This window comes from Talpa occidentalis, unplaced genomic scaffold (assembly GCF_014898055.3).
Source record: "Talpa occidentalis isolate TD23 unplaced genomic scaffold, MPIMG_talOcc4v2.1 talOcc4.9, whole genome shotgun sequence".
Lineage (NCBI taxonomy): Eukaryota > Metazoa > Chordata > Mammalia > Eulipotyphla > Talpidae > Talpa > Talpa occidentalis.
This window is the reverse complement of record NW_023605305.1, coordinates 84,575,064-84,595,997: the sequence shown is the minus strand read 5'-3', so window position 1 is coordinate 84,595,997 and position 20,934 is coordinate 84,575,064. Positions and strand designations below refer to the sequence as shown.

The 20,934-nt window shown below is 40.1% G+C and overlaps 1 protein-coding gene across 1 annotated transcript in view; it reads right to left on the bottom strand.

Moving 5' to 3' along the window:
• ADRA1B (adrenoceptor alpha 1B) overlaps positions 1-19,529 on the bottom strand; it is a 514,351-nt gene extending 494,822 nt beyond the window's left edge. The window contains exon 1 of the mRNA XM_054691783.1: positions 19,461-19,529. The gene's annotated coding sequence lies outside the window, so the exon portion shown is untranslated. The remainder of the gene's footprint in view (positions 1-19,460) is intronic.
• Positions 19,530-20,934: the final 1,405 nt, after the last annotated feature.

Sequence of the window (20,934 nt, the reverse complement as noted above, 5' to 3'; positions counted from 1 at the left end):
ACTTTTAATATGCTTTATACAACATTTATTTGGTTCACATTACTTGCACAAAGTACAATGACTTTGGTCTTGATAGATTTCCTATTATTCCATTTTGATTTTGACAAGGTAAATAAAATGACTTTGGTTTCCACTTAGAGCATAGAAAGACATGGGAGTTGAGGCCACTCAACTATAAGAAAAATTCATATAATCTAAAAAAATACATTTCTTTTTCCTTTCAGGGTGATAAGCTCACCAGATAATGAGGTAAACAGAGGGGACACATGAATAATTTAAATTTTGGCAAACTATGAGAGAACAATGACAGTTATAACAGCAGGCAAGAAGAAAACAGCCAAAATGTTTGTGAATTATTTTTGCTTGTTTGTTTACTTATTTATTTATCAAGTAACACTTTATTATAATATCTAAGTTTCAGGTGTGCTTCACTGATAATCAACATGTACTGATACTATATTAAGTTTACCTCTAAAGGTTCAATTCTTATCCTTCTCCATACCATTGTACCCTTTCGTCAATTTATCCATCCATCTCCCCTTTATGAATTTTTAAACATTAAATGTCAGCTGGTATGACAGTTTAAAATCACTGGGAGGCACAAACACAAGCAAAGTCTACACCCGCTCCCTTTTTACTTTCCATGTCTACCAGGTATTCATGAAAACTTTGCCTGGGGACAGGTAAAGGCAGGAGAGACACCCCCACCCCCTCAGTGATGCCAAGGTCTGAGGAGAAGCAGGAGAAGCCCTTTTATCTGGAGACTCCAACAATCTCTTTGGGTAGAGAGTAGTGATCTGTTGTCCTAGAGGCTAGGCACAATACACATCCATAAATTTGAAGCTTCTCTGATATGGAACAAAAGGCACCTGCTGCTGGACAAAGGGTAAGACTTCTACTTAAGACCTTTTGACTGCTGTGTCATAAGGCAAGAGATCCTGGGAAAGGGATAAGAAACCCACTGTCAGAAGAAGTCATTGAGAAGACATGACCACTGGATGCACCACAACCTGCATGTAGGCAATCAGAGAGACTCCTTACCCCCTTCCTGTTCTTCAAACGTACATTCTACCCACTGTTTCCACAACCAGAGCCATTTCAAGGATGCAACTTTAAGGGAGCAATGTGTTTTTGAGATGATCTGGACTGTACACATAACAACCCCAGTAAGGTCTCTATATAAAGTTATGATTCTACAGGGTGGGTGCAGAGATCTACTCAACCTGCAGTTGTCTAAGACAAGCCCCGTACATAAATTCTCTTGCTTATTAAAATTGCCACCTGCTAATCTAGAGTGGTCTGCCTCTTTCTTGCCTTGTCCTCTGAAACAAGGAGCAAGTTTCAGACTTCACACAAGGAATCCCTTCACACAGAGGTTGAAAATAAGCAAATTCTCACCCAAGATCTTTCTTCCCCACCCCACCCCCACACACAAAAGAGTTCAGTTGCCAAAGAAGGGAAGGTCAATTTATCAATTTGTCACAAAATACCACCAAATGGGTAGTTTCAATAACAGAAACCTATTGTCTTGCCGTTCTGAAGCCTGGAACTATAAGATCAAAGTGCCAGCAGGTCTTTCTCTTGGGCTTACAGATGGCTGCTCTTTGCTACCTCTTCACACAATCATGTCTCTGTGAATGTCTATGTCCTAATCTCCTTTTCTTACATGGACACCAGTATTATGGGTTTGGGATTGCTCATTATGGTGCCATTTTAATGTTACCACCTTTGTAAAGTCTAATCACCAAATGCAGTTCATTCTAAGATACTGGGGGTTGTGATTTCAACATATGAATTTTCAGAAGATACAGTTCAGTCCACAACAATCAGTAAACTGGGAATTCCTGGTGGTGCAAGGGGTTAAGTCTTAGCACTATGAAACTATCGGCAGCCACTGCAGCACGAGTTCGATCCCCAGCCAGGGAGCTGATCTATATGGCGCAGTAGGCCTCTCCTGTGTCACCCGCTGCTCCCCTCAGCAGTGTATTTCAGTCGATCTGCCTATTCTGCTCCCCACTCTGTCTCTAGTGAATCTTTTCACACACATCCAGCCCCCCACCCCTGCAATCTGGCCACACCCCAGCTCTTGTATGTATAAATAAATAAAATAAACCTTTAAGACAAAAAACAATCAGTAAACCAACTTATACAAGAATTTGAACTGAATATAAGCCAGAGTTGCCAGTAACTAAAGGAAGACAAATATTGGGAAAGTCCAATTTCTGAGACTCAGGTGCACAAGGTCTACCTAGCACTGAAATTGAATCAGAAGATTTACAAACTCCCATCATAAGCCTTACACAGAGTAATTTCCACTGTAAGAGGGTGACAGAGTAAAAAGAGTCCATGGAAAGCTGAGGATAGAGCAAGAATAGTGACAAAACTCTCTAGGATTCCAGGATTTGTACACACTAAGCACCTATGGTGCACTTAAGATAATTATAGCAAAAGCAACAAAAAATTCAGCTCAACAACTGAATAAATAGAGTCATTTCCCACACTAATAGTTCAACAGAAGAGAACTGAATATTATTTATCTCAATCTCCACTCTTCTTTATCCAGAATGCTCAGCATTTTATTGAAAATAACAAGATGCACAAGGAATAAAGAAGAAAAAACTTCCTGTCAAGAGAAAAACTAGGCAATAGAAGCACAGAGGTTAGAACAACCACACAGGAATGTTATAACAATGATAATTAATATGGTAAGTGATCTGGTCAAAAAGGGACAAACTTTGGATGATAAGAAATTTCAGCAAAAGAAATGAAAGCTAATTAAGAATGGCCAGATGGAAATGCTAAACATGAAAGACACACATTAGAGTCAAAAAAAATCCCTTAAGCAGATTTATCAATAAACTAGACACTGCAGAAGAAACAATGAGTGAAGTTGAAGATAAGTCAACAGAAATTCCACACAAAAAAATACAAGAGCTATAAGATAATATTAAATTGCACAATATACATGAAACTGGAGTCCCAGAAGGAGAAGAGAGAATGGCACAGATGAAATATGTGAAAAGATAGTGGCCAGTAAGAGAAATAGACAATTCAACAATTATAGTTGGAGATTTCAGCATTACTTTTGACATTAATTGATAGAACTAAACAAAATTTAGTGACAATGTAAAAGGCTTGAACAACACTATTAAACAACTTGATCTAATTTATAGAGCACTTCATCCCAGAGATTTACTTTCTTTTTAAATGTCCATGAGATATTCATAGACAAAGACCATATTCTGGACAACAGTACTAACCTCAATAAACATAGAGAGATTAACTCCATAGGACATATGTTCTCTGGTGACAATAGAGTTCAAGTGTAAATCATCAACAAGAAGACACCAAGAAAATCTTCAAATATGTGGGTAATAAGCAACATTTACTTAGTAACTCACAGGTCAAAGAAGAAATAACAAGGGGAATTAGAAAATACTTAAACTACATTAAAATAACAAGCCAAAAAAAGGTGGGATCTAGCTAAATCAATACTTAAAGAGAAATTAATAGCTTGCATTCATATTAGAAAAGAAGACAGTTCTAAAGTCAATTATCTAAGTTTCCATCTTATAAAATTAGAAAAATAAAAAGCAAATTAAACCCAAAGTATACCAGAAGAGAAGTGGAAGAAGAGTGGGTAAATTGAAAGCTGGAATTACATGTTTAGTGGTGAACATAACATACTATACACAGATGCTTATTTTTAATGCTGTATACTTGAAACCTGTATGTTAAAATAAATATTACATGAAAATTAAAATAAGATAAATAAAAACAAAAAATAAGCCCAAAGTAAATAAAATAAAGGAAAAATACAAGAGCAGAAAACATTGAACTAAGAAACAAATATAATAAGCAAAACCAATAAAACCAAAGAAATGTTTTGAAAAGATCAATAAATTTGGTAAGTCTTTACGCATACTGATGAATAAAAAAGGGCACCAACTCAAATTACCACTGTTATGAATGAAAGAACCGTCTCTACAGATCTACCAGGCTGTAAAAAGAATAATGTGATACTATAAGAAACTTTATGACAATAAATTTGACAAATCAGATATAATAGACCAATTCCTCAGTAAAACTCACTCAATAAGAAAAGGAAAACTTGTGCAGCTTGATGACTATTAAAGAGATTGTATTCATAGTTAAATTCCTTCCCACAAAAACTCCAGGCCCAGATGACTTCACAAAGGAATTATACCAAACGAACAGAGACAATAGTATATCAATTCTACATGAATTCCTTTGAACAATAATAGAGGAAGAAACACTTCCCAGTTAATTTTATGAGGTAAACATTACCCTAACATTAAACCAGATATTTCTATTTATAGAAAAAAAAGCCTCTCAACAAAAAGTTCTCATGAACCCAACACAGAACATTTAACAGATTGCAAAAAATAATAAAACTAAATCATGACTAGATGGGCTTTATCCCAGAAAAGCAATGTTGTTTCAAAATTAAAAACAGAAGAAAGAATACTTACTGAAGGAAATATTGATTCATGATAAAAATTCTCAACCAAATAGGAAAATAAAGGAAATTTCTCAATCTGATAAAGACCACACATACAAAAAAATCTACAACTAACATCACACTCAGTGATAGAAAGCTAAATATTTTTCTCCAAGGCTTGGTAACAAGGCAATTATAACTGCTTTCACCAATTCTATTCTGCATTATACTACAGATCTTAGCCAGTATGTTAAGGGAAAAGAAAACTTACAAAAAGACACCAAACTGCAAGGAGAGAACTGCCTTTATTTGCTGATGATGTGAAAACCTATAAACAAAATCCGAAGGAATATACCAAAACAAAACAAAAAAACCTAAAGAACTTATAAATAGCTTAGTACAACTAAAGACACAGAGCCAATGAACAAAAACCAATTACATTTCTATACAAAAGCAACAAACCATTGCAAATTGATATTTGCAATAGTATCTAAAATATTAAGTATTTAGAAGTAAATGACAAAAAATATATATAATCTTTATACTTAAAACTAAAAATAATGCTGAGAAAAAATACATGAGTAGTGTTATAAATCATGTTAATGACCGATAGCTTCAATACTATTACAAATTTAATTGATACAATTTCAGTCAAAATTTCTATAGGTTTATTTTTCATGGAAATTGACAAAATACTTCTAAAATTTATATTAAAATACAAAAGAGGAGCAGTCCTTCTGCCCACCTGTGACTATGCAGTAGCTTCTTTTCACCAACTCTCTCCCTCTGCAGGGCAACAGGCTCCTGCCCGCCCATGACCTGTACTATGCCAGGGCTTCTCTTCGCTGGCCTCCCTCAGTGGAGGCAGCTTTCCTCAGGGCTGCCTGCCTGCAACCATGCAGGCCTCTTTCAGCAGTCCTATCCCTTTTGGGGCAGCTCTTTCTTTCTGCACTTTGTGTCTATGTAAGTATCTTTTACTTTTCTGACCCTTTTCTAATAAACCTGCTCTTTAAATACATAAAAAAAAAATACAAATGAATTCAAATAGCCAAAACAATTCTTTTTAAAGACAACAAAGCTAGAGGACTTACTATAAATTATTTCAAAACTCACCATAAACTACAGTTATCAAGATAGCATGACGTAGGTGTAAGGCTAGACATGTAGATCAACATAACAGAATAGAGTCCAAAATAGTGTCAATTAATTTTACACTAAAGTGCCAAAATAACTTAATAGGGACAATATTCCTTTTATCAAATGGCACTGGAATAACTGAATATTCATATGCAAAATAATTATAGACCTCAGCCTCTACCCCACACCATATACAATTAGTTCAAATGATTTCTAGAACTGGGCCTCCCCTGGTGGTGCAGCGGTTGAGAGCTGGGCTGCAAAGCAGCCTCTGCAGCATCAGTTTGATCCCGGGCCACCAGCGAGGGTCACACATGGCGCGACAGACCTCTCCTGCCGCACCCACTGCTCCCCTCAGCAGTGTATTTCGTCAGTCTGCCTATTCTGTTCCCTGCTCTGTTGAATTCTCTCACCCTCCCGCGCTTCTGACTGTACCCAGTGCTTGGATAAATAAATAAATAAATCTTTAAAAACAAACAAAAAAATGATTTCCAGAACTAAGCATCAGTTAAAATTATAAAACTGGGTCAAAGAAAACATCTTTGTGATCTTGCATTATGCAAAAATTTGTATTGAGTACGAAAAGCATAAATCACAAAGTAAAAAACTGGTAAATCAAATTTCATCAAAATTCTTAAAAATCTTCTCTTTGAAAGACAATTTTTTTTAATGGAAATACACAAGTCACAGACTGGGAGAAAATATTTCCAAAACATATTTTTAATAAAGGACTAACATTAAAACAAACCTAAAGAACTTCCACAATTCAAAAATCTGAAGGTAAATGAGTTAATGAAAAAAAACAAAATTAAAAACAGGCCAAAGAATCCAATAAACAACTGATCAAAGAAGATATATAAATGAGGTAAGAGCAAAAGTAAAATACCACTAGAATGGCTAAAATTTTCAAAATAATTGACAACACCAAGTGTTGACCAGGAGGTGGAGGAACTGAAACCCTCATGCATTGCTGGTAGAAATGCAAAATTGTACAATCACTTTGGAAAACAGTTAGGTAGTTTCTTACAATGTTAAACAGTGTCTTATGACACAACCCAGAAATTTACCCAGGAGGAATAAAAACTAACGTCCTTCAAAAGATTTATTCTTGAATTCTTAAAGTATCTTTATTTTTAATAGCCAAAAACTAGAAACAAGGCAAATGTCCATCATTATTGGTGAGTAGATAAAGAAATTGCAGCATAACACATGGAATACTGCCATAAGGCCTATGTTCAATAGGTTTTTGGAATCTGAATCTTTAAGTGATAACATACCCTTGAAGAATATATCATTGTTCAATGTGGGCCAGAATTTTTGTTTCTCATCAACATTATAAGCCAGAAAGAAAAAGAAAAATACCAGATGGTCTCACTCATAGCAGGAATTTAGAAAACCTAAATAAGGGACCAGGAAAAAGACTAATTATTATAAAGTAAAAATCAAAATCAACAAGCAACTATAAATCAGAGACACACTACAGGGGTGGGGAGAAGGGAGTAGGATCAAACAAGAGGGGGTGGGAATTGTATGGGGACTATAACCAAGATGAAAATGCATACATTGTGCAAAAATGAAAAATGATGTAAAAAGAGATATATAAAATAAAATTTTTTTTTTAAGATTTATTTATTTATACAAGCACTGGGTACAGTCAGAAGCGTGGGAGGGTGAGAGAATTCACCAGAGCCAGAGCGGGGAGCAGAACAGGCAGAAGGACCAAAGTACAGTGGGCGGCAGGAGAGGTCTGAGCGCCATGTGGGACCCTCCTCCAGTGGCCGGGGAGCAGCCGGGGATCGAACTGGTGCTGCAGAGGCTGCGGGCAGCTTCGCAACCCAGAGCTCAACCGCTGTGCCACTGGGAGGCCCTATAAAATAAAATTTAAAAAAAGAAATGAGGTTGAACAAAGTGATGGTATTTGAGAAACTGCTGACTCAGCAACAAAAAGGCACCCTCCCCCTCCCCCATTAGCAATACATTCAAAAATAAGGGTTGATCTCAAAAGCATTATGGGGGGGGGGGGAAGCACAAAACTCCCTACTGTATGATTCTATTTTTAAAACAATGTGAAAAAGGCAAACTCCAGGGATGAGAGCAGAGCGGTGGTTTCTAGAGGCTGGAAGTAGGAGAGGGGATTAACGACAAAGGGGCATGAAGGGACTTTTGGGGATGATGGAAAAGTTCTATATTTTAATTGTAATAAAAGTTACTCAGCTGTACAGATTTGTCGAAGATCATCAGATTATATGTTTTAAGAGAGCAAATTTATTATATATAAATTATAACAGTGACTTTTAAATTTCTAGAAAAGTTTACCATTAAAGAAAACTGGATAAAAGGCAAATAGGATTTTTCTGCAGCATTTTGTCCACTGACATGTAAACCTATACTTACCTCAAAATTTAAGTTTTTTAAATAATAAAATTATGAGATTTTTTTAACATCTCTGTAACAGAAGGATGAAGCAAAGCACATTACTTCTATTCATTAAAAAAATAAGAAGAAGAAAAACAAAAGGCTTCCACTACATTCAGGACTCAGTGAGAGTATGGCTCACACATGGGCCCAGAGTTCAAGATGATGTACCCAATGTCACATTCATGTGAGAGGTGGAGATAGCGTATCCATTCTGAGCTTACTCAGTTGTCATAAGAAAACTGCTGCCAGGGCCTTCCCGGTGGCGCAGCAGTTGAGCGCTGGGTTGCGAAGCTGCCCGCAGCCTCTGCAGAACCGGTTCAATCCCCAGCTGCCAGGCGAGGGTCCTGCATGGCACGCAGACCTCTCCTGCTGTGCCCGCTGCTCCCCTCAGCAGTGTACTTCGGTCCTTCTGCCTGTTCTGCTCCCTGCTCTGGCTCTGGTGAATTCTCTCACCCTCCCGCACTTCTGACTATACCCAGTGCTTGCATAAATAAAAAAAAAAAAAAAAACTGCTGCCAGTTATGACCTAACATGTTTCCCGAGATTAAAAGGAATCCTGTCATCCTCAACAACAAACTTCAGCTTGAGGTCTGGCCAAAAGAGTTCATGAAAACAGCACCTGCCAGGATTCAAAGTCAAAATGCAGTCATTCCAGATCTGCCAGCCATGCCTGACACCAGCACAGAAGGCCAAACCAGGACAAGTGCCCTGCCTAACAAGAGACTGGCAAGCCACAAAGACACTTCCCAAAATATCTACAGGGTACAGAGGGCAGAGCTGTCTACAGCAGTTGATGAGGTTCCTCTTTGGGGTCCCACAGCTGCCTGGCAGACTTCCTTCCTTTGGTCTGGCAGACTCAGTCCCAATAACCACAGGTAGGCATCGCCGAAGGTGAGGCTTTCTGTAGAAAGCAGAATGGCAAATGGTCAAAGGGGGTTGGACTTCAGTTTGGGGCAAATGTCCTCTTTGCCTTCACCCAGAAGCTAGAACTCAACTTGCGTCAAAAGACCAGTTTCAACCCAGTTCGGTTATTGTGGAACTTTGTGAAAGTCATTTAATCTTGGCTTTCTCGCTTCTCATGGTGGTAATGATTCTTCCCAAGAGGGCCATGAAGATGCAGTGAGGTCATGGTTATTCAAATATTGGGTTTCTCTTTTCCCCTAAGTCAGTGTTTCTCAATGTGTAGCACACATACGACTAAGAGGACATGAGAAAATTTTAGGATATAATAGACCTCTTTATTTTAATGCTTAAACTTGGAATATTAGAAAAGTATCAACAGAATTAACTCATCTACCTTACTAAAGGAAATAAGTTTCAAATTGATTGAAAAGAAAATCTACATGAGAAAATGTTGGGTTAGTAATTTGTTAAATGTAGTTAAGAAGATTTGGCAAAAATCATAAAGGTGACTAAAATCTGAGAAATAATGTTCCCAGCTATAAGAACCAGTCTTGTGAATGTTAGTCTTGCTTTCCTGGAAGGAGCTCTTAAGGCCATTTTTTTTTTAAGATTTATTTTTATTTATTTGTGCACACAAGAACTGTGGTAGGGGATGAAAGGATTCACCAGAGACAGAGTGGGGAGCAGAACAGGCAGATCTACTGAAATACACTGCTGAGAGGAGCAGTGGGTGAGACAGGAGAGGTCTGCTGGGCCATATGTAGGTTAGCTCCCCTGACTGGGGATCAAACTCATTCCACAGTGGCTGGTGATAGCTTGATAGGGCTGAGACTTAACCCCTGAACCACCAGGGAGTCCCTCTTGAGGCTTTTTTTTTTTTTTTTTTTTTTAAATAGAGGCATGTTTTATTTGTTTGTTTGTTTGTTTGTTTTGTTTATACATGCACTGGGTACAGTCAGAAGTGCGGGAGGGTGAGAGAATTCACCAGAGCCAGAGCAGGGAGCAGAGCAGGCAGAAGGACCGAAGTACACTGCTGAGGGGAGCAGCGGGCAGCAGGAGAGGTCTGCGCGCCATGTGGGACCCTCCTCTGGTGGCCGGGGAGCAGCCGGGGATTGAACAGGCGCCGCAGAGGCCGTGGGCAGCTTCGCAACCCAGCGCTCAACCGCTGCGCCACCGGGGAGGCCCCCTCTTGAGGCTTTTTACCCTATATAACACAGTGCTCTCTATGTAAGAACTCACTATGCATAATTTTTGGTCAAAAATCAGGTACACTGGTAGCTGGTCTGGTTTGTTTAATCTCATGGTCATTGCAAACTATGTAATTAATTGGAATTCCCTGTTTACATTAATAACAAGAAAGTTTAAAACCCATCTTGGGAACAAGTTGTGAAACTTATTTAGGATTGTGTCACATTCATTATTTATTAGCCTCACTCCTAACTATTTAATGTTCCTAATTTATTTTCATTTTTCATTTCTCTTTACTTATTGTCTTCCTATTGTTATATTCTTTTAAGTCACCTCAAATCTTATTTGTAATAAGAAAGAGAGAATTTTTTTAAAGATTTATTTATTTATTTATACAAGAACCGGGGTACAGGCCAGATGCGCAGGAGGGCGAGAGGACCCACCAGAGACAGAGCGGGGAACAGAACAGGCAGACTGACGAAATACACTGCTGAGGGGAGCTGTGGGTGAGACAGGAGAGGTCTGCCGTGCCATGTGGGACCCTTGCCAGCCGGGATAGAACCGACACTGCAGAGGCTGCGGACAGCCCCACAGCGCTACACTCAACCACCTGAGCCACCATGGGAGGCACCCAGATAAATTTTTTTAATGTTCTGAGTACATTTTCTTTCTTTTTTAAAAGACAGCTTAGGCAAATATGTCTTTAAACTTGAGGGATTGTGTTATCTGAATCTTTCTGCATCCCTAGGTTACTATGGATTTGAATGTGCTTTTTTTAAAATTTATTTATTTATACAAGAACTGGGGTATAGTCCAGATGCACGGGAGGGTGAGAGGATTCACCAGAGACACAGTGGGGAACAGAATAGGCAGACTGACTGCTGAGGGGAGCAGCGGGCACAACAGGAGAGGTCTGCCGCGCCATGTGGGACACTCGCCTGCCAGCCGGGATGGAACCAGTGCTGCAGAGGCTGCGGACAGCTTCACAGCGCTGCGCTCAACCACCTGCACCACCAGGGGAGGCCCTGAATGTGCTTTTGATAAGAGTATCAATCATTCATTTAGCATCAATAATTTTGACATTAGTCCTTGTCAAAAGCCATCCTCTACATTATTACATCACCAAGGTACAAACAGTTATGACTGATTTCAGACCTGGGTAACCCCAGACTTAATGTAAAATGGGAAGTGGGTGCTGTGGTGGAATTGGGCTTCCCCTTTTTCCTGAAAAGCCAAGGTTTTGCTGATCAAAAAAAAAAAAAAAAAAAAAAAAGCCCAAGCTAAAATGTTACCAAAAATTGGTCGTCAGAATATTCAGAGTAGCCTCAGCAATGAGAAGCGATTTTATTCATGATTTAGATACTGAGTCCCCTAAGCCTAAGATTTTTCTGCCCAATTCTCCCTGTACCTATGTTTTCACCAGTGAGAGAAGATTGGGACTTCATTCTGGATAAATTCCTCATCATTTTAGTAACTTGGTCACATTTTTCTTTTTTCCGGGCCTCAATTTTTTCTCTGTAAAATCAAGATAATCTCTATTTTACATGAGGATAATCTCTATTTTACATTTGATTTGACACCAAAAATACTAGTGAGAGTCCTTAGTTACATGATACAAAAATTCAAGTCAAACTAGCTAAAACAAAAGACAGCTGGTGGGGTGGGGATTATTAGAAGTTATTCAAATGAAGCCTCACCAACCAAATAAGTACATAACGGTGGATCTCAGGGACTTTCAGAATGAGATATTTAAGTGCCTCCAAGACTCTCTTTGTGCCTTTCATTTCTATTTCGCTCTGCAGATCAACTTTATTCTTTCTTAAACAGAACAGCCAGGAATGTGGCCATCATAGCTCTAGCATCTCAAATCTCACAATACACAAACCCATGAGGAATCAGATTATTTTTCTCTATTCCCTGAGTGAAAAATGCTACCAGTGGGGCCTTCCTGGTGGCATAGGGGTTAAAGTCTCAGCGCTATCAAGCTATTGCTAGCCCCTGCGGCATGAATTCGATCCCCAGCCAGGGAGGTGACACACATGGCGCAGCAGACCTCTCCTGTCTCTCCCACTGTTCCCCTCAGCAGTGTATTTCAATAGAGCCGCCTGTTCTGCTCCGCCCTCTGTCTCTGGTGAATCCTCTCATCCCCCACACCAGTGGCCTACACCCCAGTTCTTCTATGCATACATAAATAAAATTAATCTTTTTTAAAATGCTACCAATTAATTTGATTGACTTAACTTGAGTCAGGTACCCATCACTGAACTCATCAACTAGGGTCTCAAGTTTGAGTATTACGATTCGCTCAGACTAGATCACACGCCTATCTTTGAGCCGGTCAGTACAATCTAGGTGATATATTTTTATTTAATTTACTTACTACACTTTTAAAATTGGTGTAACATTGGTTTATAACACTGCATAAGGTTCAGAAATGTAGGATCATACATTCAGATGTAGGTTACCACATCACAGCCACCAGCAAGAGACTGTTTTTTGTTTGTTTATTGTTTTTATGAATGGCAGCTCCCACTCAAGTCACATTAGAGTAAAAGAAAAAGCATCTCCCAGAAATGCTACCTTGTAATTAAGACCAAGGACTCTGTGGCCAAGGAGACTGGAATTTGGCTTAAGTTTTGTCGCTTAGTCTTATACTCTAAAGTCAGATTCCCACACAGCTCTGAGCTTCACTTCCTCACTGCCATGTGGGCACAATAATTTCTACTGCAGGGAGTTGTTTTGAGGACTGGTTGAGATAAGGTGTCTCAAGCCTTTAGTACACAGGAAGTGCTCCATTAAGTGGCAGCATTTTGTTAAAGTTCTAATTCAAATAATGGGACCCATTTCCTCATACACTCATTGATTCACATGATGCAGCTTTTAAGAATGCAATAATTACATCTAAATTCTATGTGGAAAGGGCCACAGAATCACAAAATATATTCACATCTAGTCCTACATTAACTGTGTAGACTCTTCTATCAAGATATGGAATTGCAAGTCTTATAAAACTTTATTAAATTTATTAAAACTAGGGCAGGAAGAGCACAAGGGACTATGGTGATGGTGCATTAGTCAATTGGTGGTGGAAATTCTATGGGGACTACACCTGAGAAAAGAAAGGAAATATTAAGCAAATATTGCTTAAAAATTAACAATGATGTAAAAAATTTTTAAAAGCAAATATTGTAAAAAAAAAGAACAATGATATAAAATATATAAATAAATTATTTTAAAAATTATTAAAGTTGTTTAATCAAGACTTCCTATAATCTGCCACTCATGGGCATAATACAATTACTCCTGCCCCTAACCCCTATAAAGTAGCATGGACCCACAACAGACTCTGTTGACAAGAAAGGAACACTTTCTGGATGAAGCTACTAATTTGAGGTTGTTTATTACTATTATTATTATTATTATTATTATTGCAACATAACCTAGACTTCCTAATAAAAGACATTTTTTTCCCAAGCTCCCATTTAAAACTGCTCTTCCAGAACATCCTTTCCCCATGATATAGACCATTAGTATGGCTCTTTTCATATCCCATGCCTTCACTGACAATGAATTCATATACCACTTTCTGCCCACATCAAAAAAGAAGAAGATATAGAAAATAAGTTCCTTTACATTGGTCTTGGCAATGATTTTTTGGATATGACACCAAAAACAAAGACAATAACAGCAAAAGCAAAAATGAACAAGTGGAACCATATTCAACTAAAATACTTCTGCACTGCATAGGCAATATATATAAACACAGTCACAGGGCCTCCCTGGTGGCCAAGGGGTTAAGTCTCAGCGCTATCACTGCTACTGCCTGAGTTCAATCCCTAGCCAGGGTGTTAATCCACTTAAGATGCAGCAGACCTCTCCTGTCTCACCCAGTGTTCCCCTTGGAAGTGTATTTCAGTAAATCCATCTGTTGCTCCCACTCTGTCTCTTGAATCCTCCCACCCTCCACACTCTGGCCTACACCCCAGTCCTTCTATGCAAAAAAAAAAAAAAAAAAAAGAAGAAGGAGAAGAAGAAGATGACGATGACGACACAGGATCTGAATAGACATTTCTCAAGATATTAAATAACTAAGACACACATGAAAGGATACTCCATATCATTTGCCATAAGGAACGTACAAACCAAAACCACAATGAGAAAACACCCACTAAGAAGGCTAGAATCAAAAAAAAGTTTGAGAACAACAATGATGTTGGAATGCTCATACACTGCAATGGGGCTGTAAAATGAGACAGCCATTTTGGAAAAGTCTGATAGTTCCCCAAATTATTAGCATGGAGTTACCATAGGACCCAGCAATTCCAATCCTAAGAGAAATTAAAATACATGTCCACACAGAAAACCAGTACACCATTGTCACAGCAGGATTATTCAGGTTAGCCAAAAGATGCACCCAAACATCCATCCTAGACAAATAGATGAAGAAAATGTTGTATATCTATATAATAGAATTTTATTGGCCAGTAGAAGGGATGAGTACCGATATATGCCACATCCAGGATGAACTTTGAAAAAATGGTAAGAGAAGTCAATCACAAAAGACCACACAGGGAAAAATCCATTTATATTAACTGTCCAGAAAAAGGGAAATCTACAGAAACAGGAAGTTGAAAAGAGACTGCTCTGGGTGGGGAGGGTAGCTGGGGCAGTAAGTGAGTGATAGTTTAAAAGCCATAAAAGCCATAGGATTTCATTTCAGGATGGTGAAAGGGCTCTAAAATTGATTGTGGAGATGATTGCAGGCAAGTTCATGTGAACATACTAAAACCACTGAATTTTACTCTTTAATGAGGTGGGTAGGGCCTCCCTGGTGGCACAAGGGGTTAAGCACAGCACTATGAAGCAATCCTCAGCCTCTGCAGCACGAGTTCAATCCCTGGCCAGCCAGGGAGGTAACCCACATGGCACAGCAGACCTCTCCTGTCTCACCCACTGCTCCCCCTCAGCAGTGTATTTCAGTCAGTCTTCCTGTTCTGCTCCACCCTCTGTCTCTGGTGGATCCTCTCACCCCTCCCCCATGCCTCTGGCCTGTACCCCAGTTCTTGTATGCATAAATAAATAAATCTTTAAAAAAAATTTTTTTTGAATAAATGAGGTGGGTGGACGATAGGTGATTTACATTCTCAATACAGGTATTTTTTTTAAGGTTAAGTATATTTTTTAAGACTTATTTTTATTTATTTATGCATACAAGAACTGGGGTATAGGCCAGAGGTGTGGGATGTGAGAGGATATACCAGAGACAGAATGGGGAGCAGAACAGGCAGATCTACTGAAATACACTGCTGAGGGAACAAGAGGTGAGACAGGAGAGGTCTGCTGTGCCATGTGGGTTATCTCCATGGCTGGGGATAGAACTCAAGTTGCAGTGGCTGGTGATAGCTTGATAACTCTGAGACTTTAACCCCTGCATTAACAGGGAGGCCCAAAAGCTAGCTATCTATTTATTTATTTATTTATTTATTTATTTATTTATTTATTTTTAAAGATTTATTTATTTATTTATACAAGCACTGGGTACAGTCAGAAGTGTGGGAGGGTGAGAGAATTCACCAGAGCCAGAGCGGGGAGCAGAGCAGGCAGAAGGACCGAAGTACACTGCTGAGGGGAGCAGCGGGCAGCAGGAGAGGTCTGCGCGCCATGTGGGACCCTCCTCCGGTGGCCGGGGAGCAGCCGGGGATCGAACTGGCGCTGCAGAGGCTGCGGGCAGCTTCGCAACCTAGCGCTCAACCGCTGCGCCACCGGGGAGGCCCATTTATTTTTTTTTTAAAGAAAATCAGATTTCAAGAACTTAGTACAAAAAAAAAAAAAAGGAATATAAGGTATCTCATAAATTTTACATTGATTACATTTTAAGGTGATAATGTTTGGGGCTTACAAAATACATTACTAAAATTAATTTCACCAGTTTCTTTTCACTTTTTTTTAATATGACTACTTGAAATTTCAAGATGACAGAGGTGGTATACATTATATTTCTAACAGATTGCTCACTAGAAAGCTGACACAAAAGACAAGATTTCTAAGCCTCAACTTCCCCATTTGTTATTAGACAGTTACAACAGTACTGACCTCACAGGGCTGTGGAAAGGATAAAAGGCAGTAATAGTTTCAAATAAGTGAGCAATGAATGTTTACTCTTATTAGTGTTAATCCTTACTTATTACCTGGAAAGCCCTTCGGTTTTATTGAGTACAGAAATTATATTAAAAACCTCTAACAAAAACTTGAAATTTACTTATTTATTAATTTTACTCAAATCAATTGATATTATAAGGAAATTTGATTTCATGAACATAAATAGAAAAGCTTGGGCCTCCATGGTAGCCTAGAGGTTAAGTTCCAGTACTGTCACCACTATGGCTTGAGTTCATGCCCAGCCAGGGAGCTGAACCAGATGGCACAGCAGACCTCTCCTGTCTCGACTGCTGCTCCCCTCAGCAGTGTACTTCAGTCAGTCCACCTGTTCTGCTCCCCACTCTGTCTCTGATGAATCTTCTCACCTCCCACACCTCTGGCCAAAACCCCAGTTCTTGTATGCATAAATAAATAAAAATAAATCTTTAAAATAAAAAAAAAGAAAAAGAAACGCTGTTTCATTCACCATGAGTAAATTATATAAAATAAACAATAAAAAATAGAATTACTGGGCTTCTCCGGTGGCACAGCGGTTGAGCTCTGGGTTGCAAAGCTGCCTGCAGCCTCTGCAGCACCGGTTTGATCCCCCGCCACCGGGTGAGGGTCCCACATGGCGCTCAGACCCCTCCTGCCTCCCGTTGCTCCCCTCAGCTGTGTACCTCGGTCCTTCTCCCTGTTGTGCTCCCTGCTCTGGCTCTGGTGAATTCTCTCACCCTCTTGCGCTTCTGACTGAACCCAGTGCTTGTATAAATAAAATAAATAAATCTTAAAAAAAAAAATAGAATTACTTATTTAATATAATTGGTGATCATGAAAATATATAACTATTATTTATTTTATCATTAAAATTGCTATATAAATCATATAAAATATAATTTACATAATTCATATAAATATAAATTATATGAAATATAATTATAATTATAAACTGCTGCCTTAAGAGTTTTTAAAAGCCCCAATGCCCAGACTACACCCCAGACCTACTAAGTCAGAATTCCTCATGGAGGGGGATACCAGGCATCAGAAATATTTTAAAGCCTTCCCCAGGCAACCACAGGTAAGATCCATTAAAATGGACACGATACACAGGTAAGGCCTCTGCTCCAGAGCCTGCTCTCAGCAGGCCATGATGTCAGACACACCAAACCCAAAATGAGCCTTTCTCCAGAATGACATCAGAAGAATGGAAAAATAACTTTGAAACTGAGGAAAGGTCTTATCTGTGATAACTGTAGAAGGAGTTGTTCCTCTGTATTCTGAATCACCTGACATGGCAAAGTCCTTTGGAAAGCACTGACCCAGCAGATCCCCACTGCTCTGGTTTCTGTTTTAGTGCTGTTTCCTCTCAGTGGCCAATTTTCCAGACAAAGAGCCCTCCGAGGCACCTCTGGAGAACCCCTGTTTGCCTCTGTGTGTTCTCCTCCAGGGGCTCCAAACGTCCACTCTGACATCACACTTTCAGAGCCACTTATTTTTTTTTATTTCAAAATGAGTATTTCCAGGGGTTCACAATAGAAAGTCATAATAGGCAAAACCACACCTTGATCTTTCATTTCCTCTCGAGAAGCCCCTATTTTCACCCAGGAAGAAATGGCCTGGAGATGGTGTAAGTCAGCTGTGCCCTTTGGGATTCTAAAAAGGAAGTATCATCCCGGAAGGGAGAACCATGACAGACAGTGCCGAGAGCCACAGGACTTGCAGAGCGGCTTCTGCTATTTGGTTTCCCTTTTCTTCCCTCATCTCTGAGCATACAAGAACCCCAAGATAGCCTGTCCACACTGAGGGATAAGTCTAGAATTGAAAGCTGGACTTTTGAGTGGAAACTCCAGATCGCCAAGAGTTTGTTTTCTCCTCTGTCTTGGGGGACCTCACCTCAGAATTGGTATCTGTTTGTGTAGACTCAATTTTACTTTTTTTTTTTTTAAAGATTTATTTATTTTTATACAAGGACCGGGATACAGGCCAGATGCGCTGGAGGGTGAGAGGATTCACCAGAGACAGAGAGGGGAACAGAACAGGCAGACTGAAGAAATACACTGCTGAAGGGAGCAGCAGCCGAAACAGGAGAGGTCTGCTCTCCATGTGGGATTCTCGCCAGCCCGGCCAGAATCGAACCTGCGCTGCAGAGGCTGCAGACACCTTCACAGCACTGCGCTCAACCGCCTGTGCCACCAGAGAGCCCCATAGACTCAATTTTAAAGAGCTCCTGAAGGAGGGCACATTCTCAGTAGCAGGCTGTCTGGCTCACAACAGAATTCAGCAAAACTCTCACCATCTCCCTTTTAAATTTAAAAGCACCGATGCTGACTCGCTGTCTACCACCAACAGCAAGGCTCCTCTGCAAAACCCTTCTCTCTTATTTCCTATAGAGCCTAAGATGCAGCCTCCAGGTTATTCTCCATCCCAAAGCTGCACAGCTCCTGTGGTGCCCATGGTCTAAAATCTTCTGCCCCATCTCCTCCTGTCCCAGGCCTATCTTCAAGGCAGACTGCAAATGTCACCTCCTCCATGAAGCCTAACGTGATTCCTCCAGTGAATATGGATGGTAATAAAGTTAATAATACAGGTTTCCCCTGCGATCTGCAAGTAGAGCATTCCTATGAAAACTATCCAAAGCCATTAGAGGCAAAGCAATTACTGTTCATTTCTATTTGTTTCTTCCTAGAGGCAAAAAAATAACCCACCAAGCTATGCCAAATAACACATTGTAGGGTAAATGGTTTGGTAAATGGTTTTCAGGCTTTTCAGCCCTCCCACCATTAGGATTGCCCTGCCTGATGTGTGTGGGGGGGGGGTACCTGCAGTTGTTACATTGTTGCAAACTAGCTTATTTACTTCTGTGGGCCATGAGAGGGGTATAGAGAGATAGTCACCCAGAGAAGAAGGAGAGAGACAGGAGAGGGAACAAGAGAAAGAAGGCCTGAGAAGCCCAGAGCGAAGACTTGCCAGGGGCTTGGAGGCCTCCTGGCCTCCTGGCCCCTGGCCCCAGCACCTGCCTGCCATGTACCTGTTTGCCACACTACATGCAAAGCTCAATAAAAGCCTGAGAAAGCCACTGAGGGCTCCAGGACTCCTCCTTTTACCAGGTCTGCTGGGATCATAGATAACTTGCACTGTGCCCATCCTGCCACTACACACATATAACTTAAAATTACTCCCACAGAGTAAAAGCAGGAAAGCTGTGATAACACACCTGTGGAAAGGAGTCCTCAGGAAGGAGTGTAGTAGGGCCCTTCTCGTCTCTCCAGCGGCTGCTTCTACAACTGCGGTAAAACCTGCACTGCGCATGCTCTTTGCTTTCCAGCTTTTGTCGTAAATGTGGAAATCCTCTTGAAATTTCTTTTGGTTAACAAAACCAGGCACTAGTTTAAGTAAAAGTGAGGTGGGCATAATGCCCCAGAGTTTGTCACCCCTCCAAGTATATAAGGGATACTTATTTATCTTAAGACTTAGCTCCAAAAAGTTTTTTTTTTCAAAGATTTATTTATTTATGCATGCAAGAACTGGGGTGTAAGCCACAGGTGTGGGGGGATGAGAGGATTCACCAGAGAAAGTGGGGAACTGGACAGGCACATCTATCTACTGAAATACATGGCTGAGGGAGGAGCAGCGAGGCAGGAGAAGTCTGTTGCGCCATGTGGGTCACCTCCCTGGCCAGGAATCCAACACCTGATGCAGTGGCTGGCAATAGCTTGTTAGCAATGTCTTTAACTCCTGCACCACCAGGGAGGCCTTTAGCTCCAAAATTTCCACTAAAACAATGAGAGGTTCTGAATTTAGTTTGAAGACAATAATTTGAGTGGCTGCAGAAGAAAAGGAGGTCTGAGCATCTGAAACTGTAATTGAGGACCATCTCCATGAGTTGGTTTTACCACTAGGTGTTTCCAGGAGTTGCCAGCCTTTAAAAGTGTCTGCTGGGCATTATTTTTATAATTTATTCATCAGCAGCACTAATTTGTGTGCCCAATATTGTTCTAAATACTGAGGCTGACTCCAGTGTGTGCTGTTAATTTAGCCCTTGAACCACCACAGGTTCTTGTCCCACAAAGCAGTAAAAAGGAATTCACAGACATTTTAGATAAGTAAGCAGAGAGAAACAAATTTTGTTTAAGAAGGTAAAGTTTATTTAATGGAAGAAAGTAAGGAGCCCCAGGTACGCTGTATTTGGGAGGGGCAAGGAAACCCTTGTGGGCCCATGTCTAGAGGTATTTAACCTTTTTTTTCTCTATTCTAAAATCTCATCATCCTATTTTGTGATTGGCTCTTCCTCCTAGTAGTTATACTCCTCCAGGCAGATGTGCCCATTTTCCCAGGTCTTATCTTAGAGTTTCTCTTTTTACCTCCCCTGTCCAAGGTCTCCTAAAATTTACTGTCCCAATTTGTCTCAGATTTTAGCCTTAAAATTTACTGCCCTCATTAGCCCTCCTGAATTTCTCTACCCTTATCTCAGAGGCCTCCCTTAGCTCTCTTGAAGTCCCTGCCTGCACTGTCCCTGAGGCTGCCTACTTAACCAAACTTGCCCTGGAACTCAAGGCCTCCCTGGTGGCCTAGAGGTTAAGTCTCTATACTATCACTACTGTGGCCTGATTTCCATCCCCAGCCAGGGAGCTACCCACATGGCACAGCAGACCTCTCCTGTCTCGCCTGCTGTTCCCCTCAGCAGTGTA